Below are 26232 nucleotides of genomic sequence, written 5' to 3'. Positions count from 1 at the left end.
CACTATTTTTCCTGGCATCAAAATCAGGCTCACTGATCGCCCCAGAACTCTTTATAAATATTGGGGTTACATTGGCCACCCTCCAGTTTGGAGGTACAATGGATGATTTTAATGATAGGTTATAAATTTTAACTAATAGACCTGAAATTTCATTTTTTAGTTTCTTTCAGAACCCTGGGGTGCATACCATCCAGTCCAAGTGGTTTGTTTCTCTTTAGTTTGTCATTCTGGCCTATTATATCTTCCAGGTTCACAGCAATTTGGTTCAGTTCATCTGACTGATCACCATTAAAAACCATCTCCGGAACTAGTATCTCCCCAACTTCCTCATTAGTAAACACAGAAGCAAAGACTTCATTTAGACTTTCTGCAATGGCCTTATCTTCCCTCAGAGCCCCTTTAACCCCTCGGTCATCTAATAGTCCAATCAATTCTCTCACAGGTTTCTTGCTTTGGATATATTTTAAAAACGTTTTATTATGAGTTTTTCCCTCTACAGCCAACTTCATTTCAAAATCTCTCTTATCTTGCCTTATCATTGTTTTACACTTAACTTGACAATGCTCTTGCTTTTTCTTATTTTCTTCAGATGGATCCTTCTTCCAGTTTTTGAAGGATTTTTTTTGGATAAAATAGTGTCTTTCACCTCACCTTTTAACCATGCCAGTAATCATTTTGCCTTCCTTCCACCTTTCTTAATGCATGGAATCCATCTAGACTGCACTTCTAAGTTTGTAGTTTTAAACAATGTCCATGCCTTTGTACACTTTTAACTTTTGCAGCTGCATCTTTCAGTTTTTTTCCAACTATTTTCCTCATTTTATCAAAGCTTCCCTTTTGAAAACTTAGTGTGAGAGCTGTAGATTAACATATTGTCAAGTGGCCCTACCACCATTACCTTTCTCACGAAATCCTTCATTCCACTAAAAATTAAATCTAAAATAGCTCCCTTTCTCATTGGTTCCTGAACCAATTGCACCTTGAAGCAGTCATTTATTCCATCCAGGAACTTTATATCTCTAGCATGTCCTGATATTGTATTTACCAAGTCAATATTGGGGTAATTGAAATCTAAAAATAACAAAGTGGAACTCAAGCAATGTTTTTTAATAGTAGCTTAAGAAGGTGTCAGCAAGCCTGACGTTGTATGACTTCTTTTCAAAGACACCAACCGGTCTTTTCAATCATTCACCTTCTTTAAATTTTAATGCTTTCAAAAATATTTTTATAAACTTTTTTTTTATTTATATTTTAAATAGTCCTCCATTCATGAAAAAACAGACTCTTGAAGAATTTTCCTTTTACATAAAATAGCCCAACACGGCCAGTGTTTCACTGATTAGCTTCTTCAGGGGCATGTAAAGAACATATAAACAAGAGTCTTTATCCTGTAAAAACGATGAATAATACTTCTTAGAATATTATCATAAAGAAAATGAAGAAATATATATTATCTTCAATTAATCAAGCTACCCGTTCAAAAGGATGTAGCGTATCAACCTTTTATCAACCAGAACAAGGAGGAGGAATTGAAGCCGAGGCTCGCATCTCTTTAAAGCTTCAACTGCTCTATGACGTCACTAATTATGTAAAACATCCATGACGTGTCGTCTTACAGTGATCTGTCAACCATAATAAACAGTGATAACAGAAAGTCAAAACTATCCTAAGAAAACATGCAATACCAACTCGGCATTCAGTCCCACTGGTGCAACTCTGTTTAATCTAAAAATCCAATGCTGCTCAGACTGTAACAGGAGACGCTCTCGATCTCCACCGCGCCAATGCAGTGGGACGTGATCGATGGCACAAAATTGCAAATCAGCAAAAGAGTGTCCAAATTCTGTACAATGTGTCACTAAAGGTTCATCTTCTCTCACATTATTGATGTTTGATTGATGTTCGATCATTCTTGTTTTTAATAACCGCTTTGTCTTTCCGATATAAAGACGCAGACAGGGGCAATGAATTAAGTAAACAACCATAGAAGAATTACATGTGGTATTATACTTCAAATAGATCTTATAGCCAGAATTCACAATCAAACAATGTTGAATTGACATCGACGACCCACATACTGAGCAATTGTGACATGGATGATGTGATCCAATAGGATCTTCATGTGATATTGGGTCGATTGAACTATCCAATCTCACTAGGACATTTTTTAGATTGGTGGCACGAGAGAATGTGATACAAGGTGGTACCTTAAAAATATCATACAGATGTAAAAAATGCCAATTCTTTAAAATAGAATGACAAATTAATCTCTGGTGCAGCTGAAGAATATGGCAAGACACAGGTGTGACATGAATCTTCCTTTGCAGGATGAGGGAGGAAAAGCCATTCGCATTGACAATATTTAGCTCGCTGCAATGCTTTGCGATTACATTTGCGAGGATACCCATCGTGCCAGAAAACATTCCTGTAGAATTTCTGAATGATTTTCAAAATCTGCTATAGTTGTGCATAAGCGTCTCAATCTGATAAATTGACTTACTGGTAAATTCATTTTAAGATTCTTTGGATGAGCACTTGTATAGTGCAAATATGTATTGGAACTGAATGGTTTGCGAAAAAGTGATGTCACAAACTTCCCTTCAACAATAGTAATTTGTATGTCCAAAAAAGTAATAGAAGTCGATTCAATATTGGCTATGAAATTCAGATGTGAATTGCAGGTATTTAACCACAACAAAAAAGATTTAAAAATGTCTTCATCTCCCCTCCATAAAATGAAAAGATTGTCAATATATCGCTTCCACGTTACCAAATGTTGTTGAAAAGGATGATGGGTCAACCATTGTGTCTCAAAAAGTCCATATATAAATTTGCTAAATCAGGGGCCATGGTGGCCCCCATAGCAGTACCACATACCTGCTGAAAAAAATCATGGTTGTAAGCAAAAACATTTTGTTTCAGAGCTACTGTCAATAATTGTGATAAAAAAGCACTCGGGATTCAATGTGGTCTAGAGCATTTGTCAAAAAAGGTTTCTGCAATTCCTATAACTTCGTCCTGTGGGATAGAAGTGTACAACACTTCAACATTCAATGTAGCCATTTTTAAATTAGTAGTGTCTATTTCTAATTGTTCCAAAAAAACAATCATGTCTGATGAATCCCTCACATACGATGTCATTTGAGGAACAAACGGTGCCAAAAAATGATCGATAAATCGAGAGAGTGGTTCTAAAAGCGACCCACAGCTGGACACTATCGGGTGCCCCGGGGGGCTTTTTGCATTTTTATGACGTTTTGGTATCGTGTAAAACACAGGCACCTGAGGATGCTTCTTATTCAAAACATTAACTTCTTTTGGAATTAAAAAACCTGATTTAGTGCCATCTTTAACTATCTGAGAGATTACTTGTTGTATCTCAGTGGTTGGATTAGAATCCAAGCGTTTGTAAAATCTAGTGTCGCATGCTGACACGTTGTTAGAATATTGCTGCGTTCAGCGGATTCCACGGGGTCTTCGGATGATAAAAGAGCCCCATCTATACAAAGAAGAAGCAGATTTTATATCAGATTGGAATGCTGTACTTAATAAATGCAGCCTAGATCTAATGATTTTAATCATTAAAAAAGCACAATCATCTGCGTTACTTATAGAAGAAGAAATAGAGGTAACTAAAGTCATGTTGGTTTCTACAGTGGACAAAGATCAATTTGCTATACAGATGAAATCTACTGAGGAATTGATTGATAAGTTTTGATCTGAATTAAGAAAATTTAAATATGAAAAATTTTGCAGAGATGAACGAGATTACAATAAAGGTTACGTGTATCCTTGGATGAACAAAGATCATACAGTTAAGACATCAAGACATATGACCTTTGATTCTAGTGGGGATGACTCTTCAGGAGATGATGATTTGCGATCTCTTCCTCAAAGAACAGAGTCTTCTATTTTGAAAACTTCCACTTCATCTTCTTCTTTTTTAGGCCAGAATTCACGATTCATGTCACACCTGTGTCTTGCCATATTCTTCAGCTGCACCAGAGATTAATTTGTCATTCTATTTTAAAGAATTGGCATATTTTACATCTGTATGATATTTTTAAGGTACCACCTTGTATCACATTCTCTCGTGCCACCAATCTAAAAAATGTCCTAGTGAGATTGGATAGTTCAATCGACCCGATATCACATGAAGATCCTGTTGGATCACATCATCCATGTCACAATTGCTCAGTATGTGGGTCGTCAATGTCAATTCAACATTGTTTGATTGTGAATTCTGGCTATAAGATCTATTTGAAGTATAATACCACATGTAATTCTTCTATGGTTGTTTACTTAATTCATTGCCCCTGTCTGCGTCTTTATATCGGAAAGACAAAGCGGTTATTAAAAACAAGAATGATCGAACATCAATCAAACATCAATAATGTGAGAGAAGATGAACCTTTAGTGACACATTGTACAGAATTTGGACACTCTTTTGCTGATTTGCAATTTTGTGCCATCGATCACGTCCCACTGTATTGGCGCGGTGGAGATCAAGAGCATCTCCTGTTACAGTCTGAGCAGCGTGGGATTTTTAGATTAAACACAGTTGCACCAATGGGACTGAATGCCGAGTTGGATTTGCATGTTTTCTTAGGATAGTTTTGACTTTCTTTTATCACTGTTTATTATGGTTGACAGATCACTGTAAGATGACACATCATGGATGTTTTACATAATTAGTGACGTCATAGAGCAGTTGAAGATTTAAAGAGACGTGAGCCTCGGCTTCAATTCCTCCTCCTTGTTCCGGTTGATAAAAGGTTGAGATGCTACGTCCTTTTGAACGGGTAGCTTGATTAATTCAAAATAAGTATATATTTCTTCATTTTCTTTATGATAACAATATTCTAAGAAGTATTATTCATCATTTTTACAGGATAAAGACTCTTGTTATATGTTCTTTACATGCCCCTGAAGAAGCTAATCAGTGAAACACTGGCCGTGTTGGGCTATTTTATGTAAAAGGAAAATTCTTCAAGAGTCTTTTTTTTCATGAATGGAGGACTATTTAAAATATAAATAAAAAAAAAGTTTATAAAAATATTTTTGAAAGCATTAAAATTTAAAGAAGGTGAATGATTGAAAAGACCGGTTGGTGTCTTTGAAAAGAAGTCACACAATGTCAGGCTTGCTGACACCTTCTTAAGCTACTATTAAAAAACATTGCTTGAGTTCTGCTTTGTTATTTTTTGATTTTGGTTGCGGTGGTTAACTAATGACTCCCTTTTGATAAGGGTAATTGAAATCTCCCATTATTACTGCACCGCCAAATTGGTTAGCTTCCCTGATTTCTCTTAGCATTTCATGATCTGTCTGATCATTTTGGCCAGGTAGACAGTAATATGCTCCTATCACTATACTCTTACCCAACACACATGGGATTTCTCCCCATATAGATTCTGCTGAACATTTACTCTGGTATGATCTTTATCCTGTTGGGCTCTATACCCTCTTGAACATAAAGTGCCACACCCCCACCAAGTTGATCCTCCCTATCATTGCGATATAATTTGTACCCTGATATAGCACTGTCCCATTGGTTATCCTTTTTCCACCAGGTCTCTGAGATGCCAATTATGTCTATCTTATCGTTCACTGCTATACACTCTAACTCTCCCATCTTACATCTTAGACTTCTGGCATTGGCATACAGGCATTTCAAAGTGTGTTTTTTGTTTGTATTAACAAACTGTTTTTCAGTTGTTAGAAATAATTTGTAATTATTTAGCTCAGGTGATTCTTTACTTATAGGCACATGGACTACTTTTGCTTTTATTGGAACCTCTCTGTTGGGATGCCCTACCTTTCCTCTTTCATTAGTATCCTTCAAAGATACATTCCTCTGAACCATGCATTCCTGAGTGACTGTCAGCTTTCCCCCTTGTTCTAATTTAACAGCTGATCTATCTCCTTTTTAAAAGTGCCAGCAGTTTGGTTCCACTCTGGTTAAGGTGGAATCCGTCCTTTCGGAAAAGGGCAGGTATAATGAGGTCTTATGTTCTACCCACTGTGTCATAGAACACACTTTCTGAGTTCTAAAAATTAGATTTTGCTGTTTAGTCAAAACAGGGAGAGCTATAATGTATACCCCACTGAGAGTAGTAGAGATGGTGCTTGTATGTAGTGCTTTTCATAATCTTGCTCTATGTTATGTTGTCCCAGTTTACCTTGTTCCAGATCCACCTCAGGATCCCCCATGTTCCCCTGCACAAGCTGAGGAGAGCACACAGACTGGCAGCCAGCTTCAGCAATGTGTTATATATTGCTACTGTTAGTCATCATCTAGTCCTTCCTGTTGCATAGAAGAGAACCCAGCAGGGTGATTCTGGCTTCTCAAATCTGAATCTTTCTTTTACTCACCTATCCTCTGTCTGGATCAGTGTATAATGGAAACCACTTAGGCCTAGTTAGGTAACAATGTGAAAAAAGATCATTAATTGCCATTGACAGTAATAGACAAAGGAGACTAAATAAACCTAACAACAAAGAGATGTGGATGTCCTAAACTATTCATACTCATTGTCAGTTTAAAAGAGTCACGCCTTACCATAGCATTCATGTAGGACAGCCAAAATTGTGGATAGCTTTGCATAACTAGCACCTTCTTGCTAGCCTAAGCTATCCCTCAGATGTTGGCAAGATAGTTGCAAATGTATGATGGAATTCCAGCAGGGCCTATAACATGGAACCAAATGCTCTATAGGTAAAATACTCTGCTTAAATGCACAGTTTGAAGCTACAAGTTGACAGCTGCAATCATCAATCACAGACTCTACATGTTATAACCAGATTTCCTAGCTGACATCCATGTGCATCACTTGTATCATAATGTCTATACTAACCCATTTGAAACTTGTAAACCATTTTGATGGCTTTATCATAATGTCCATACTAACCCTTTCAAAATTTGTAAACCATTGTGATGGCGAAACCAAATGACGGTATATAAAACTTGATAAATAAATAAATAAATAAATAAATAAATAAACATGTACGTTGGATACATGTTATCAGTTTCTGAGGCAGTGATGACATCTGAGTGCTCACGTAGTGGGCCTTCACATAGAGCCTTTTTGGAAATACATGTCATATATCATGGGAATTCCAAAAATCTTATAGGTCATTGCAAACTAGCATATTTCATAGGGGTTGCACACGACAATGCACAGCTGGATCTTGCTATACCTATATAAGCAATCAGGCAACTCTCGTATAGATGGTGAAGGCCTTGGCCCTTGGTCTGTCATGTTGGTTATGTTACCTGCAAAGGGAAGCTATTGAAGGATGCTGGCTTGACTATGGGAAGGTTGGATTGGGATTAGGAAGATGTCATGCCTTCCCATGGTGTAGATAGAAACCTCTGAAATGTATAGGTCATAGCTTTTTTTGTGATAACAATAACACTATCCACATGCAACATAAAAAAAAGTTTACTTCTTTGAAACAAAGGAAAAGCTGTCTTTGAAGCTATATACGTACGCTGACATATAACATGTAGCCATTGGGAAATATTATTGAGATATCTGGGCCCAGCAAGGACCTTTACCTGTCCAACTCTGGGCTATTCATATTGTCTGGCTCTATATAGGTACATAGAAGGTCTGCAGAGTGGTTTGATTGTTCTGATATCTAGTATCAATTATAGTCCTTATCCTATATATGCCCACACATAAAATATATAGGCTGAGGACTCCAGGGAAAACATGCTATCAGATAGGGATGTGAATCGTTTTAGGACGATTAAAATTATCGTCCGATAATTTTAATATCGTCTTAAACCGTTATGGAACACAATACAATAGAGATTCTAACTATTTATCGTTATAAATCGTTAGAATCGTGAGCCGGCACACTAAAACCCCCTAAAACCCACCCCCGACCCTTTAAATTAAATCCCCCACCCTCCCGAACCCCCCCCCCCAAATGACTTAAATAACCTGCGGGTCCAGCGGCGGTCCGGATTGGCAGCGGTCCGGAACGGGCTCCTGCTACTGAATCTTGTTGTCTTCAGCCGGCGCCATTTTCCAAAATGGCGCCGAAAAATGGCGGCAGCCATAGACGAACACGATTGGACGGCAGGAGGTCCTTCCGGACCCCCGCTGGACTTTTGGCAAGTCTTGTGGGGGTCAGGAGGCCCCCCCCAAGCTGACCAAAAGTTCCTGGAGGTCCAGCGGGGGTCAGGGAGCGATTTCCCGCCGCGAATCGTTTTCGTACGGAAAATGGCGCCGGCAGGAGATCGACTACAGGAGGTCGTTCAGCGAGGGTTCCGGCGCCTCGCTGAACGACCTCCTGCAGTCGATCTCCTGCCGGCGCCATTTTCCGTACGAAAACGATTCGCGGCGGGAAATCGCTCCCTGACCCCCGCTGGACCTCCAGGAACTTTTGGCCAGCTTGGGGGGGGGCCTCCTGACCCCCACAAGACTTGCCAAAAGTCCAGCGGGGGTCCGGAAGGACCTCCTGCCGTCCAATCGTGTTCGTCTATGGCCGCCGCCATTTTTCGGCGCCATTTTGGAAAATGGCGCCGGCTGAAGACAACAAGATTCAGTAGCAGGAGCCCGTTCCGGACCGCTGCCGTTCTGGACCGCCGCTAAACCCGCAGGTTATTTAAGTCATTTGGGGGGGGTTCGGGAGGGTGGGGGATTTAATTTAAAGGGTCGGGGGTGGGTTTTAGGGGGTTTTAATGTGCCGGTTTTGCGATTTTACGTTTTTTCGATTTTTCACGATTTTTCACGATATTTTACCCCCCCAAACGGCAACAATACGATTCCCTCCCCCTCCCAGCCGAAATCGATCGTTAAGACGATCGAGGACACGATTCACATCTCTACTATCAGAATTGTCAGCCTCTAACCAGAGGTGCAACCTTTCAGGGGTATACAGGTTTTTGAGGTCTTTGCTTTTCCACATGGCTGACTTGAAAGAGTTAGAAAAGGTCATGTTCTGACATAACTTATTGTAAACATAGTAGAGTTACAGTCCTATAGGATATATATCCTCTGGTGTTAGTGTATTTTAGACTTTGTGGATACCGAGACAAAGGCAGGTGTGATAATATAGAAACATAGAAATGATGGCAGAAGAAGACCAAACGGCCCATCCAGTCTGCCCAGCAAGTTTCGCACTTTTTTTTTTCTCATACTTATCTGTTACTCTTGGCTCTTAGTAACCTTTTGGTTCTATTTTCCTTCCACCCCCACAGATAATGTAGAGAGCAGTGTTGGAACTGCATCTAAGTGAAATATCTAGCTTAATTAGTTAGGGGTAGTAACTGCCGCAATAAGCAAGTTACACCCATGCTTATTTGTTTACCCAGACTATGTAATTCAGTCCTTGTTGGTTGCTGTCTGTATATAGATCCACTTTTTTTCATTCCCCCTGCTGTTGAAGCAGAGAATTATGCTGGATATGCATTGAAAGTGAAGTATCATACTTTCTCCCCTGCCGTTGAAGCAGAGAGCTATGCTGGATATGCGTGAAGGATCAGACTTTCTCCCCTGCCATTGAAGCAGAGAGCTCTGCTGGATATGCATTGAAAGTGAAGTATCAGGCTTATTTGGTTTGGGGTAGTAACCGCCGTAACAAGCAAGCTACTACCCACTTTTTTGTGAATGTAAATCCTTTTTTCCACATTTCCTCTTGCCGTTGAAGCTTAGAGCAATGTTGGAGTCTTAGAGCAATGTTGGAGTTGCATTGTCCGTGTGTATGTTTATTGAATAAGGGTATTATCTCCAGGTAGTAGCTGTCATTCCCGCGAGCCACCCTCTCTTCATTCACGTCCTCTAGACTTTATGGATCCACAGTGTTTATCCCACGCCCCTTTGAAGTCCTTCACAGTTCTGGTCTTCACCACTTCCTCCGGAAGGGCGTTCCAGGCATCCACCACCCTCTCCATGAAGAAATACTTCCTGACATTGGTTCTGAGTCTTCCTCCCTGGAGTTTCAAATCGTGACCCCTGGTTCTGTTGATTTTTTTCCGACGGAAAAGGTTTGTCATTGTCTTTGGATCATTAAAACCTTTCAAGTATCTGAAAGTCTGTATCATATCACCTCTGCTCCTCCTTTCCTCCAGGGTATACATATTTAGATTCTTCAATCTCTCCTCATAAGTCATTTGATGAAGACCCTCCACCTTTTTGGGTGCCCTTCTCTGGACTGCTTCCATCTTGTCTCTGTCTCTTTGGAGATACGGTCTCCAGAACTGAACAGGGTACTCCAGGTGAGGCCTCACCAAGGACCTGTACAAGGGGATAATCATCAGCTCTGTGTACAGAATTAAGGCAACAGAAGGTTTTGTCAGCTAATGAACTCATGAGCTTACAACAAGCCTCTTTCTGAAGACTGCCATGGTAAAAAAGGCATAGTCAAACTACAGAGGCATCATGAGGAAGGCATGATGTCTTCTTTACTTTCATTGTTGTTTAGTTAAATTACAGGCATTTTTTTTACTCCTGAGGCCCATGTCTGTTACAAAGAAGAATCATTGAGCATATATATGCTTCCAACAGATGTTTGTCAAGCTGCCTGGTATAGACATAACATAAGAAATGCCATATTGGGTCAGACTAAGGGTCCATCAAGCCCAGTATCCTGTTTCCAACAGTGGCCAATCCAGGTCAAAAGTAACTGACAAGTACCCAAACATTAGACAGACCACAAGCTACTACTGCTTATTAATTGCCATAATAGCAGTTTATGGCTTTATCTTCTAGGAACTTATCCAGTCCTTTTTTAGACATTCTTCTGTGAGTAGTTATAACTGACTTCCTCTTTAGCAGGTAGGGTCAATCTTGGCACAAACATTATTGATGGTTGAAAATGAACAGGTCAGTAACAGCAATTTATAGACTCTGTTGGTTCCCAAAGTGCTGAAGGGAGTCTGTAAACTACAATTCCCTAACATATATTTGCGTGTCTGGGTGTGTTTGGGTGAGTGATATGCTATGCTGTGTAAGCCTCTGTCTATGGTTAGCTCTTCTGATCTCCATGTATTTATTTGATTATCAATTTATATTTTATATGTTAACTCTATACTTATTTTACATACATTATTTATATAGTTCAACTCTTGTTATTTAAGCAACCTGCCCTATGTTATGTATTGATGTTAACAGTTCATTGTAAAGCATATATGCTGCATTTCCTGTTCCATGTAAACTGATGTGATATTCCCAACAAATGTCAGTCTAGAAAAAACTTTAAATAAAAATAATAATAATAAATATATCAGAGTCTGGGGGCGATGTAGGTCTGGTGATTTTCTTCCTTATCACACCAATGCATATAGCAGAACATGTACAATCTGTGCACCCAATGAGCACACACTGGCTTTAGCCACATACAATACTGTGCTTCCTCTCTTTAGGCTGGAAGTTACAGGTATGGTAATGTGTAGGTGGTTAGAAAATGGCCTCACACATTGTTCCTAGTATCTGTATTTTAAGGCCAAATAGCTCTAGCTTCACTTGTGGTATGCAAGCATAGAGTGTGGGAGTAGCACACCTGTAACGACAGCTTTAAGTGTGTTCCAATGTATCTAAACAGTACACAGTCACAGCTGCTATTGTGTGAGGTGTCCTGCTGCTGTGGAACATATTGAAAGCATGTAAGTCTTGCCTGCTTAAGAGACAGCTGTGTACATGATTAGTGGGTATACTATACACCACCTTCTCTATACTACTATATTATATATCCTGAGGTCCATCCTTAAAAGCCATATAAAAACATAAGAACATAAGAAATTGCCATACTGGGTCAGACCAAGGGTCCATCAAGCCCAGCATCCTGTTTCCAACAGAGGCCAAACCAGGTCACAAGAACCTGACAATTACCCAAACACCAAAAAGATCTCATGCTACTGATGCAACTAATAGCAGTGGCTACTCCCTAAGTCAACTTGATTAATAGCAGTTAATGGACTTTTTTGAACCCAGCTACACTAACTGCAATAACCACGCTTAATTGTGCATTGAGTGAAAAAAGAGTTTTCTCCGATTAGTCTTAAATGTGCTACTTGCTAACTTCATGGAACACCGCCTAGTCCTTCTATTATCCGAAAGTGTAAATAACCGATTCACATCTACTCGTTCAAGACCTCTCATGATCTTAAAGACCTCTATCATATCCCCCCTCAGCCGTCTCTTCTCCAAGCTGAACAACCCTAACCTCTTCAGCTTTTCCTCATAGGGGAGCTGTTCCATCCTTTTTATCAATTTGGTTGCCCTTCTCTGTACCTTCTCCATGACAACTATATCTTTTTTAAGATGCAGTGACCAGAATTGTATGCAGTATTCAAGGTGCGGCTCACCATGGAGCGATACAGAGGCATTATAACATTTTCCGTTTTATTAACCATTCCCTTCCTAATAATTCCTAACATTCTGTTTGCTTTTTTGACTGCTGCAGCACACTGAGCCAACGATTTTAAAGTAATATCCAATACGATGCCTAGATCTTTTTCCTGGGTGGTAGTTCCTAAAATGGAACCTAACATTGTGTAACTACAGCAAGAGTTATTTTTCCCTATGTGCAACGCCTTGCACTTGTCCACATTAAATTTCATCTGCCATTTGGATGCCCGGTCTTCCAGTCTTGCAAGGTCTTCCTGTAATTTATCACAATCCGCTTGTGATTTAACTACTCTGAATAATTTTGTATCGTCCGCAAATTTGATAACCTCACTCATTGTATTCCTTTCCAGATCATTTATATATATATATATATATATATATATATATATTGAAAAGCACAGTGCACAAGTACACTGTTTACCCTTTTCCACTGAGAAAATTAACCATTTAATTCCACTCTCTGTTTCCTGTCTTTTAACCAGCCTGTAATCCACGAAAGGACATCGATTCCTATCCCATGACTTTTTAGTTTTCTTAGAAGCCTCTCATGAGGGACTTTGTCAAATACCTTCTGAAAATTCACATACCCTACAACTGTCAAGTTATCACACTAAGCAACTAATGTGCCATATTCAGCCACTTATCCAGCTACATTATAGCCACATAATTATCTGCATATAGTTTACACCTCCTCCACCCGGCACCTGATGCTCTCCCACCCAGTACCTTTCATGGGCCTTTCTGTTAAGGTCTTGGATGGAAGCGTGGAGAACATTAGGTGATGGGGAGGAAGTGGTGGTTTGGAGGGGCATTAGATTAAGACAAGTTTTTGGGGGAGGCAGGGATGGAGGGAAGGGGAAGCCAAGTGCTAGCACATCAGGATGACTGGGCAAGGGGGTCCTTCTCCTGTATGGCACATGTATTTTTTTCTGCTTTCCACCTTATTCTTTAATCGCGCCTTGACGTTCTAGTAGCATTGGGCCACCTGCTCTCCAGTCCTCTTGATACTGTTGTGTCATGATATGGCATGTGTGATAGTCCTCCATATCTGGTCCTTGGCAGTCATGGGGGTGGTTAAAGTCCAGTTGCCAAAGAGCAGGAGCTAATTTTCCAGGATGTTGGCTATAAGCTGCTTGTTGTCCTCCATGCTAAACTTGTGGGCGCATAGCCGTGGCTGAACTGCTGCTTGGCTGCTGGAGGATCGGGTTGCCACTTCCTCTTCCAGAGAGGGGGAGTCAGTGTCCTTGCTCTGGCTCCCACTGCCCACTTCCCTCCCTTCTTCTATCCCCTCCTGCATCTGCCCTGCCATCCTCTCTGTCTAGCCCTATCCTGCTGTCCTCCTCCCTCCACACTCATCTACCCATGCCCTTGCCCCTCCCTCTTCCTCCTATCCCTTCCCTCCTTCCTATCTTTACTCCTACTCCTCCTACCACTCTTACCATCCTCATCCCTGCTCCCCTCTCTTCCCTCCCTCCTCTCCTCTCTTCTTTTCCCATGCCCACAATCCATCCTTTCCTCACCACAATACTCACTACACCATTCTTCCACTCCTCACCATTCGTCCACTCCTCACCACTCATCCACTTCACCTCTACACAAAGGGACAGACTGACAAACTAAGCAAATGCACAAAAACTAACACTCTTCTTTCACACGCAGATAAACACAAAAGTCAAAGGTAAAGGTAAACAGATGATACACAAGAAACACGGATAACGAAATCAGGTAATTGAACATAGGAACATAGGAACATGCCATACTGTGTCAGACCAAGGGTCCATCAAGCCCAGCATCCTGTTTCCAACAGTGGCCAATCCAGGCCATAAGAACCTGGCAAGTGCTCAAAAACTAAGTCTATCCCATGCTACTGTTGCTAGTAATAGCAGTGGCTATTTTCTAAGTCAACTTAATTAATAGCAGGTAATGGACTTCTCCTCCAAGAACTTATCCAATCCTTTTTTAAACACAGCTACACTAACTGCACTAACCACATCCTCTGGCAACTAATTAATAGCAGGTAATGGACTTCTCCTCCAAGAACTTATCCAATCCTTTTTTAAACACAGCTACACTAACTGCACTAACCACATCCTCTGGCAACAAATTCCAGAGTTTAATTGTGCGTTGAGTAAAAAAGAACTTTCTCCGATTAGTTTTAAATGTGCCCCATGCTAACTTCATGGAGTGCCCCCTAGTCTTCCTATTATCCGAAAGAGTAAATAACTGATTCACATTAACCCGTTCTAGACCGCTCATGATTTTAAACACCTCTATCATATCCCCCCTCAGCCGTCTCTTCTCCAAGCTGAAAAGTCCTAACCTCTTCAGCGTTTCCTCATAGGGGAGCTGTTCCATTCCCCTTATCATTTTGGTAGCCCTTCTCTGTACCTTCTCCATTGCAACTATATCTTTTTTGAGATGCGGCGACCAGAATTGTACACAGTATTCAAGGTGTGGTCTCACCATGGAGCGATACAGTGTTCAGGCACGGGGAAGCTGGAACAAGACTGGACCAGGATCAAGGCGTGGAACATCAGGAACTGGAACAAGGCAGGCTCAGACCTCCACTGGACCTGCACGCACCGGTGCGACCCAGCAACACAATGCTGGTCTCAAGAGTAGCCCTCCAACCACTCAGTAGCCATTCCAGACCTGCCGCTTGGGAATGACGAGTGCGTGAGGCCAGATGGACCACGACGGTGGCATCCCAGGAAAGGTGGACAAGCAGGGTGCCTGGAAGCAGGATGAAGAGCCAGAGACAGGGACATCAGGACCAGGACTGGAACACAGAACATGGAACAGGAGCTTCAGGACATGGAACGTCGGAACTTCAGGACATGGAACATCAGGACACCGAAGAGACAATGAAGGAGCTCCAAGGAACAGGACCAGGAACATCAGATGAAAGAGACCAGGAACATCAGGAACATATGGAACATCAAATGAGAAGCCATCTAGACACAAGGACACCATGGAGGACCTTGACCGGAGAACAGCCACTGACAACTATGAGACCCAATTTGAAGGCCCTGAGGAAGTGGAAGAGAGCCCTTTTATATGGCTGGTGAAGGCGACGACTGATGAGGTCATCTGGTGGGGCCACGGGTTTTTCCCGCTGCTAGCCCTTTAAATATTGAACTGAGGCCTGGGGACAGGCAGCAGCAGTCGGCGGCGGCATTCCTGCCTCGAAGGTGGAGGAAGTCGGTGACGGTGCCAGGGCCGCAAAGAGGAGCATCAGTGGTGGCTTCCCAGCCGCGAAGGGGGAAGCAGAGGCGAAGTCTACAGTGGCGGCACTCCCGCCGCGAAGAGCAAGGCCCCAGAGTCGGCGGCGTCCCAGGCCGTGAAGGTGGAGACTAATGAACTCCTCTAACCAATGCCTACACCTCTAACTACTCACAAAGCTCCTCTTCTCCTCTAACTCTGACACACTCTCAAAGAGGCAGCTTGGTGAGGCAGGAAACCAGCATATATAAACAAAAAAAAATAACACACCATATGTAAAATGACATGCAATGTGTAAACTGATGCCTGATGTATTAGTGTGTCAAGTGATGCGATAAAGTAACCCTCCAGGTAGCCAGTCATCCTCTAGCCCTAACCTCTTCCCACAGTTAACCAGTCTCAAACCCTCTAGCCAGCTTTGACCCTCCTCCTCCCCCCAACTAGCAGTTAGTCTATAGCCTTGGATACTCCCAAATGCACCTCCAGCCTCAGAAACCCCTCAGCTAGTCTCTATTTTCATTCCTTTCCTGGCCAATCTCCATCCTCAGGCACCCCCTCCCACCCCAGTAAATCTTCAGCCTTGAGTTCCTCCCAGCTAGCCTCCAGTCTTAGACCACCCTCTCAAGAAGTCTTCAGCCTCAGACTCTCCAGCCAACCTTCAACCTTGGTTCCCCTCATAGTTAGCCTGGCTCCCTCTCCGGGCAACATCCAACCTCCAGCTTAGTCTGACTCAAGCCTTGGACCCTTCTCAGCCATCCTATCATTTCTTCCCTAGCAACTTTACTTTGCAGTGTCATCTCTCCTACAGTCCTGGAGGTGCTGGTGTTGACACTGTATGGCTCTCTACATTTTCATGTTGTTCTTACAAGACATGCATATCAGCATGTCATGTGGTTCAAGTTTTCAGAGAACCATGCAGGTGCCTATATTCTTGCACTAATCTGCATGTATTGCAAGAAAAGCATGAGAATGTAGAGATCTGTGTGGTGCCAATGCTGGCACCAACAGTTCTGGGATGGTGCAGCTGAAAGGTGGGATGGGCCAGGACCTGGGTGGCCCAACCCTATTTCAATGCCTATTTTTTTGGCATGTATAATTGTGTGTGTGGAGTTTTGATGGGATAATTTTCAAAATGAATTTATATGCTTAAGTTAACTCTAAAAACTGGTGTAACTTATCCATATATTTGCTGCCTAGTTTATGTGAGCTGCTACTAAAGTACCCCTAAAATAGTTTAGGTCATCATTCAAGGGATTTCTGAATGTTTTGCTCCTATATTAGTTAGCTATAGTCAGAATGTATGGAGTTAGTATTTGTTGATGTTTTCTATACGTGAACTATAACTACCTAGTTATCCTGTATAACAGTTCCTTCAACCTCTATGTTAAACCTCATGTTCTCTGTGACTCTAAAAATCAGCATTGAGAAGAACTGACTGTATTTCATCAGTAGCTGATGACCTCAGATGCCTCAACTCTACTACTACATTCCAAAGCTTTAATGGGAAGGACCCTTGTTATCATGCACATCACTTTGACTTTGCTCATCTTCATTCACCTTTCATCATCCATGAAATTGCTATAATAGTTAATTGTCAGACGAAAAATTCTCATTTCTCCCAGGTTTATGGAACTGGTTCATCCACTTGGGAATAGCAGGTATACTTGCACTTAATGTGTCAAACATTATATTCTTGTTAAAGGGTAAAAGCTGGTAAAGATTTCCTTTACAGCTCTTTTATCTCCTTTGGGAAGACCAGTATATGATTTAACTTTTCTTATGGGTTAAAAACAGTTCATTTACATATCTATTCAGAACCGTTTCTAAGGTACTTTCACACAGATTGGTGCTAGATTCCTCTGCTTGAAACCACGTCCCCAGAGAATAAATTAAAATCTGGCAGCAGCCTTGAGGTATTGCACAAAAAAAAAAAAAAAATCAGCTTTTCATTTAGCTTGACTATGAACCAAAAATCACCTTTTCACATTTGTCTCAGACTTGTCCCATAATAATTTAACAAATATACCTTATTCAGAAAGCATTAACTGTTAAGAAATGCTGCATCTCAGCAGGAATATTGGTATTCTAAGATAAAAAGTGCTGGTTTTAAATTAATTCTGGAATCTTTATTCTCATGAACCTTTGAGAAGAAGCACACAACATGAACATTCTGAACAATTAAAGTCCTAAAAAATGGCATATCTATAGAATTAGTGCCCTGTAGGGGTGTGCATTCGGATTGACCGCATTAGTAAAACGCAACTCATATTTTTTTTTTACTTAAAAAATTGATTCGACATAAACGATCGGATTTCCCACATATCGAACATAGATATGTTCGATATGTGGGAAATCGCGATTGTTGAGCCAAAATAAAAATATAAACCCCCTCACCCTCCTTAATCCCCCCCCCCCCCGACTTACCACAACTCCCTGGTGATGGAGCGAGGAGTGAGGACGCCATTTCTGCAATCCTTGGCGAGAAGCATGTGACGTCGGCGGCACGTCGAGTGACGCCGGCGTCACGTGATTCCCGGCTCGTTCGCGCCGGACGGCTCGTTCGGCCCAAAAAAAACTTTTGGCCAGCTTGGGGGGGCCTCCTGACCCCCCCAAGCTGGCCAAAAGTTCTTTTGGCCAGCTTGGGGGGGTCAGGAGGCCCCCCCAAGCTGGCCAAAAGTTCTTTTTGGGCCGAACGAGCCGTCCGGCGCGAACGAGCCGGGAATCACGTGACGCCGCGTCACTCGACGTGCCACCGACGTCACATGCTTCTCGCCAAGGATTGCAGAAATGACGTCCTCACTCCTCGCTCGATCACCAGGGAGTTGTGGTAAGTCTGGGGGGGGGATTAAGGAGGGTGAGGGGGTTTAATTTTTTTTTTTGCACATATGTACATATACCCAACTCATTGGATTTTTTTTATGTCCATATTGGCCGCAAGTGGGACCCCCTTTCGGACATAAAAAATATGAACATAAAATTTTGCTCTGCACATCCCTAGTGCCCTGTGGTTATAGTTGCTTGCAATCAAGGTAATTTATGATAAGAGTTAAAAAATAAACGCTGGCCTTTATTATTTGTGTTCTAAAATCATATTTCTTGGACCACCAACCTTTTGTCAGGGAATGAACAAACATATTCCTCAAATTAATAGGCCTGTGCACTTAAGTTTAGCATGCAATAAAGCCAGTGCTCATCCCGAATAGCAGCCTATGTACACAGGTCCTAGTGTGTATGCTAAATAAGGGTCAGAGGCTGTTAGTTGGTACAGGCTAATACCTGCTTTGGACCAAGTGTTACATTTTAATCTACCCACAGAGCCAACGCACTAACATTTAATACAGGAGAGTGGACCTTTCCTCATGGCTTCCCTCCTTAACGATATGAGTCAGTCCCTCTTGGTCTGGCCACTAGATATCATTGTCCCTGACCTTAGAACACATTTACTGGCTAATTTTCAAGGGGACGTGCATGCGCCCATAAACGCACATATTGGCGCATGAATGGAGATACTCTGCGATTTTATATTGTGCATGCAAGTACACGTGTATCATTTAAAATCCCATTGCTGCACGTAATTGTGCGCATAATCTTAAGAGGCAGCTCGACTAAATGTCCAACGCATATTTCTGCTAGGGCATTAGCAGCTTTTATGCGCATATGCAGGCAGATTTTAAAACATGCTCGTGCAAAGGAAAAATCGGATTTTCAATTAATCCACCAGTTTATCCAGTTGACATTGAGGTCTTCAAGACCCCTCTGGTTCTTCATCCTGTAAGCCTCCTGCTTGACCCTGAACCTTCAGATTGTGCTGAAAGCCCTAAAACTCAAGATCTCTAGACTTGCTCCCCATCAGGACCTTCAGCAAAGTTACGCAGATAGCACACAGACACACGCCATGGTCAGCTTTTTTAAAATTCAGAGTTTTGTGCATAAGTCTTACCCCCGCCCCAGAATGCCAATGCCCCGCCCATGCCCTGCCCATTTTCTACCCTCTTATTCTTGATATGCGCATGGTTAAGTATGCATGAACTTCGTGGATTCTTAAAATTTGCGTTGATCGCACATGGCATGCATATGTGTGCATGTGGCTGTTTTAACGCGAGCAACACTTTTAAAATCTACCTCTGTGTGAAATGCCATCCATCCTTCTCTGTTCATCCCTATTGGAGGTTCTGGATTGGATATCTCAATGCTATTTAGCCTAGCCATTCTAATGTTCATGGGGGTTCAGTTTGAGCAAGCAGTCAGAGGGTAAAGATGTATTTTTTCAACACTCTGGTGGGGCCTCCCAGCTTCACCCAAAGGAGTTTATTTTAGAAGTGATACCTCCCAGTGCAATCCCTTCCTGAGGGTCCTGCTTAGAATTTACAGAGAGATATATTGGTAAGACTGATAACCTTTAGGGGCAAAATGGCTCTCACCAGGGGACTAAAGACCTGTGAGCCTATTCTAAACCCTTGGTAGGCAAGCACTAGTGATGGATCCTGCTGAAAGAGACAGTGAAGGCAGAAGAGATATCCAGGGGGATTGCCTGCTTGATTGACTGCACCTTTTGCCCTCTGGCCAGACCATCAGGCACAGAGATGAACATCTGGGGTCCTGATTTGTATTAGGACAAGCGATTGGCCTGGGGCATTACCCAGGGATTGTCTGCTTGATTGTCTGCACCTTTTGCCCTCCAGCCAGACCACCAGGCACGGAGGTGAACATCCGGGGTCCTGATTCGTATTAGGGCTTAAACAGCTGGCCTGTGGCATTACTTAGGGATTGCTTGCTTGATTGACTGCACCTTTTGCCCTCAGGCCAGACCATCAGACACAGAGGTGAACATCTGGGGTCCTGATTCATATTAGGACTTAAGCGGCTGACCTGCAGCACACTGCCGCCGTCATGCTGAAGCCACACGCCAAAGAGGCATGCCCCCTTCTGACGTTTTTCTTACTCTGTTGGAATGGGGAAAAAAAAGAAAGGGACAGCTCTCAGGTCCCCAAGTTTTTACCCCTACTAAAGGATCACTGGACCATCATTTTACAAATGTTTCTGCCCAGATGGAAGATCATGGGAAGGAAGATTTGGGAGAAACAGGTGAACTTTCCTTGAGTGTAGGTGGTTGGTCTACTTCCCCTGTACCCCGTTTGGGATCTTCTGGGGTTGTAACAACACCTGGAACTTCCTCTAAAACTGGTCAAATGGATTTGAAACTACAAGAAGGACCTCTGCTTAATTTTCCTATCTTTACCTACTAGCTCTCCAATTGCACAGACTCATGAACAAATTCCCTCCTTTAATTTGCAAGAGCATTTGGGAGCTGAAGGTTTAGGAGCTTTGGTCCCAATTCTAAAACCTGTTAATCAGATTTTGGATAGCAAGTCATATTTGCCAGGAGACATGGATGAACTATTGAATGTGACCCTCAGAGACATTTGGAAAGCAGTTTCAAGAATGGAATCTGCTCTGCTCCATCCTGTTTCTCAATTGTGTTTATATTCCTTGGTTGCCTCTAATACATTTTTGGACTTGGAACACAGAGTAACTGTGGTTGAGGGTCAGATGGTTAGCAATAACCAATCTATAAAAAATGTACAATCTATGAAAGTTGCGAGTCTAAAATATAGTTTATTATTGCATAATAAAATTGAGCAACTAGATAATGTTATGAGGTATACAAATCTAAGATTTGTGCATTTCCCTAAAACTAGATTAGTGATACTGATATAATTGTTTAAAAATATATAGCTGAAGATATAGAAATAAAGTTCAGGATAAAGAAATAAAGTTGTCCAAGTGTTATCTTCCTGAACCAAAGCATGTAGAGGGTCCTGAAGGGTGAACTCATGTTCTTGCTATAAATGATAACATTGATGTATCAGGATGTTATGTTCAGGATTCCCAAGATACACGGGTAGATTTTAAATGCCCGATGCATGTAAATCCCGGGGGTTCAGCGTGTGGCCGGGCCTTGCTCGTACTGCATGCATTTTCAAAGGAGCCCAGCCTTGCGCATAACACCTGTTACACGCTGAAGTGCCAGGCCCAGAGAAAGGGGCGGTCCGGGGGGTGTGGAGGGGCGGTGCTGAAAGCGGCCGATACAGCAGCCATTTGCCGCTGTGACAGGGAAGCGTGCACTGGAAGTCAGCCGGCACACACAAGTTGCTTCTGCTCCACAGAGCAGCAAGCAAAAAAATAAAAAATATAAAAGGTAGGTGAAAGGGTTTTGGGGGTGGGGAAGAAGGAGGAAGTATGGGTAGGGAACTGGGAGAGGCCTGATCTTGTCGCCACACGTACTTTTATAAAATTAGACCTCCCTGCGCGCGCCACCCGCACATGCATGTGTGGATTATAAAATCTGGCGTGCATGGGTACGCGGCCCACGGATTTTATAACATGTGTGCACCGGCGCACGAATGTTATAAAATCAGTGCATCCATGTGTGTGCACCGGGAAGCGCACGCACATGGACACACGCGCACCTTTTAAAATCTACCTCACCATAACTAACAGAGCTACTTTGTTTATTTATTGACTTATTTTATTTAATTGTTTTTATATACCAGTATTCGAAAAATACATCATATTTGTTGGTTTCTTTACGTTGCCGACATGGATAAAGAATTAATGTTTAAGTTATATTTCAGATTCAAAGATGTGAAATTTTGTGGTCAAAAGGTTTTTGTGTATCCAGACTTTTCCCATGAAACACAACATCAAAGGAAGTTATTTCTTTCCCTTAAGTAGCGAACGTTCTCCCTGGGAGCTACTTTTTTCCTTAAGTTTCCCTGCAAGTATCAAGGTAATACTTATGTGTTCTTAGATCCATCTCATTTAGAGACTTTTCTAATTGATAAATCGTCTGTTTCACAAATTGATCAGGTCACTTGATTTGGGGGGGGAGCCATAAATTGTATTAATTGTTGCAGTCTGGAGTTTGTATTTTCCATCTTTATTTCCCCTAGATGTGGGCTCAAATTCTGTTTGTTATATGGGTTTACATTGGATTGTAATATCTTTGCCCAATATATTTTTTTTCTTTTTTCTTTTTTCTTCTGTAACAATCAGAATATATCTTATTATTTTTCATGTTTATGATAATTGAAAAAAATAAAAGGAAAAAGATATCCTGTTTAAGCTTTAAAGTATTCTTTCGGACTGTAGCAGAGTGGGGACGTTTTTGGATCCTCCTACCCCACTGGGATTTCAGAGTATAGACTTTGCCTGATCCCACCGATTTTTCCCCAAGAAGAGTCCCCAGGAAAAAAGAGCAATCAAAGATGAAAGGAACAACTAAATTAAAGGAAGGAAGAACAAGAATCAGGAGATCCCATCTGGATTTCCTCCCAAGGAACCAGGACAAGCTGGGTGTGCAAGGAGAAGAAGATGTCTAAAGGTAGGATTTTTACAGAAAATCTGGGGATACCTCCACTAGGCTTCCCAGACAGCCGCTGGGAGAGTCTGCACAGTTAAAATCACCATGGGCTGTACCCAGAGGTCTGAATTAAGGACACCTACCTACATACCAATGTACCATCAATCAGTTGTAAAACTCACAGTTCTGGATAATGGACTTTAATTTATTGTTACCAATCTGTAAACATTTATTTAACACCTAGACCTGGTCCTGTCTGCTTATTACAGCCTCTCACCATGTGGGAAGCACCACCACAGTATATAAACACATTTATGACCTTTTTCCTTGTCTGGGCCATAAGTGAGAACTTCCCTCCATAAAAAGAATTCCCCCTATGAATTGAGAGTCAGTGTGGGATGGAACATGTTAGCTGGAGAAGCCCCAGAAGATATAAATTAGTTGTATGCCCTGAAGGGAGTTGCTATTCCTAAAAAAAAGGGGTTATATATATATCCCTTCCTCCAGTGTAAGATGTATTCCCTTCAAGGGACCCTGAGAAGATCTGATTGTAAATGTGCCTCCAGCTTGTAGAGGGTGCAGCCAGCTACTTGGGCTATGTGCTCAGCCCTTTCAGTTCTTTAATCCTCATTTTATTTCCTGTCTGGATATGTATTTGTATTCAGGCCTTTTATCAACTAATTGCCAAAGCTTGGTCCTCTGGCTTACTTCCTGATATCAGAAGCTGGAAGACTGACATCTCTTGTTCTTGATGCCAGCGTTTCTTGCTAGGCTCCTTTTGTGCTCCTGGTTTCTTGCTGGGCTCCAGTTTCTTGCTTGTTCCATGCACTTGCTCTTTGCCTTGGTTTGGGGCCTAGCCCTGCTACCCATGTCTCGCTGGCCACAAACACCTGAGGGCTCAACCCGAGGGGAAGGTGGTTGTGCAGGCAGAAGATGTCTAGCTGCTGTTGCTAGTAAATGCCTTGGCTTTTCTACAAAGTATCCATCCTTTTCTTTGCCAGTCTGCCTGGTCCTGTCTCTCCAAACTTTCAGCAGCTAATTGTCATATCGAGATCTGACCACAATTGACTCTGCTGAGCTGGCCACAGATTTGGCAGTCCAGGATAATCTTCTGGGAGATCTCAGCTAATGCATGGAAAGCCTGCAATAACATTTCAATGCATTTACCTATAATTTCCAAACTGTGGCCTTGCAGGCCCTGGGACTTGCAATCACAGCAAATGCCTCCTGCTGCTTTTATAAAATTACCTCCTGAAGATATGGTGTCCACTTAAGGAAATGTGGCTAGAACCTTCCTGTGTTTTGTTGGAGATCCAAAATCCTGTTCAGGGTCTTTGAACCAGTGTTCTATATATTTTGCCTTGCAGGTCACCCATTTTCCTGATCACAAGTCAGATGTGGCATATATACTTTCACTAAGTAAATGGAGAAGTCTTGACCAGGACATCTCTGCGTTTGGAAAAAGAGAACTGCTTGATTTCAGACTAGAATGCTTTTGTCTCAGCATTTAAAAGTGTTTTTGAGGACTCAGGCCATTTGACTTCAGCCTCTACCTCTCTTCTCCACATGAAATAGGGAACCTGCATCATTGGGCTGTAAGTGGTGGAATTCTGTACTGTCACAACAGAGATGATTTGAAATAATAAGGCCCTTGTTTTAACCTTCTGGAACAGTTTGGTAGACCAGATCAAGGACAAGTGGACCTGCTGGGAATTGCCTTTTGAACTGGATGTCTTGTGTCTGTGCCTGGATGCCCATATCCAAGAACGATGATCAGAGCTTCAGCCTTCCAACATGAGCCCTATACCCCATGCAGTCCAATGGGCTAACCTTGCTTCACTGGTTGAGAAACCTATGGAACTGGGCCATATTGTCACTCTTCTTTCTCAGATGGAGAAAAATTGCAAGATGCAGCTGGGTCTCTCCCTTTTTTGTGCTGGTCTCAGACACTTGGTTGGGAATTGTCCACACAAGCCTAGGTCAGATCAACATGTACAATCAGTGTCACAAAAGTAGATTGCTTTTGACTTTATCAGTATTTCTGAATCAGGTGGTCCAGTGTCTCCCAGTCCCAATTTCCTTGAGTTGGCCATTGGGATCTGTGGAAGCTTTTATTCTCTTTCACTGTAGCAGTGAGGAATTTTATCAGCCAGGATTTGTTCACTTGCACGGACTTCCTATTCAACCAAATCCTACATTGGTCCTCATTGTTGCTGTCAATGGTTGTCCATTGGATAAAGGGAAGATGGAACATAGTGGGACACACTGGACCTAAATTTACTAGTGGTTATATGAAACTCTGAAACTATTTCATTATGGATCCTTGAATTTCCTTCCTGTGCCATTCTCTTGGGGTTGTCGTGTCTTCAGTTACATAGCTCACTCACTGAATGGTGGTTGGGACAGATTATCTCTTGGTCCACATCCTGATTTTCTTCCTGTTTTCTGAAATTGAGTTTTATAGATTCCACCCTTGTGAACTCTGTAGAGGTGATACCCCCAGACCTTCCAATACAATACCTTGCCTTTAATATGTTTTTAGTGGAGACTGGCTTTAGGATTATGACTGTGCCATTATGCTGCTCTCTGGAATTATACCACCATATCCCTTGTTTGGTTCTGAAACTAAGACCATGACTGAGTACATTCGAAAAAATCTGGCTTGGGGTTTCATTCAACCTTTTAAATCACTTGCCAAAGTGAGGTTCTTCTTTATGTAAATGAAGTAGGGGTCCCTTATGTCCTGTATCAATTACCAAAGTCTTTTTTTTTTTTTTTTAAACATTCTCTCTATTCAATTATTGAAATTAATTACAAATAACTTGTTATAGAAAAAGAAGCCACAAGATAATTACAAGTAGAGAAAAGATAAAAATCCTAAGAAAAACAATACAACTCTCAGGCATTCTACAAGCCCATTAATAATGGGGAAAAACAAGACTCAAAACACAAGAAAAACAATTTTTAAAGCAAGAAATAAGAATGAAATTCCACCATTATTTTCTTTATTATTAATTTGAAGATGGGTAAGAAAAGGAAGGCTAAGATATGTGCTTATCCATCTTCAACTATCACAGTTTTGGAAGCACGCTGGATTTGTTGATCCTCTTGATGGTTCCATACAACTCTGGGATAAACTGAGAAGAGCCAGATCATGAGTTGGCATTTATTTATTTTATTTATTTAGATGTTTTATATACCATTGTTCCATATAATGATCACAACAGTTTACAGAAGTAACATTCATAACTATTAATCAACAAATCTTGACAGTTTACATAGGTC

The 26232-nt window shown here is 41.7% G+C and overlaps 1 protein-coding gene across 12 annotated transcripts in view; it reads left to right on the top strand.

Moving 5' to 3' along the window:
- GRB14 (growth factor receptor bound protein 14) overlaps positions 1 to 26232 on the top strand; it is a 322152-nt gene that overhangs the window by 232243 nt on the left and 63677 nt on the right. For 2 of the 12 annotated variants that reach the window (XR_003857358.1, XR_003857357.1), the window contains exon 15: positions 22220 to 22968. The exons of 9 other annotated variants lie outside the window; for them this stretch is intronic. The gene's annotated coding sequence lies outside the window, so the exon portion shown is untranslated. Of the gene's footprint in view, positions 1 to 22219; positions 22969 to 24314; positions 24543 to 26232 lie in introns of all 12 variants that reach the window. One more of the 12 variants, XR_003857355.1, reaches the window with a different exon arrangement.

Source organism: Rhinatrema bivittatum, chromosome 6, assembly GCF_901001135.1.
Source record: "Rhinatrema bivittatum chromosome 6, aRhiBiv1.1, whole genome shotgun sequence".
NCBI lineage: Eukaryota > Metazoa > Chordata > Amphibia > Gymnophiona > Rhinatrematidae > Rhinatrema > Rhinatrema bivittatum.
Note: the sequence above shows the minus strand (reverse complement) of the source record. Positions and strands in the feature narration are given on the sequence as shown.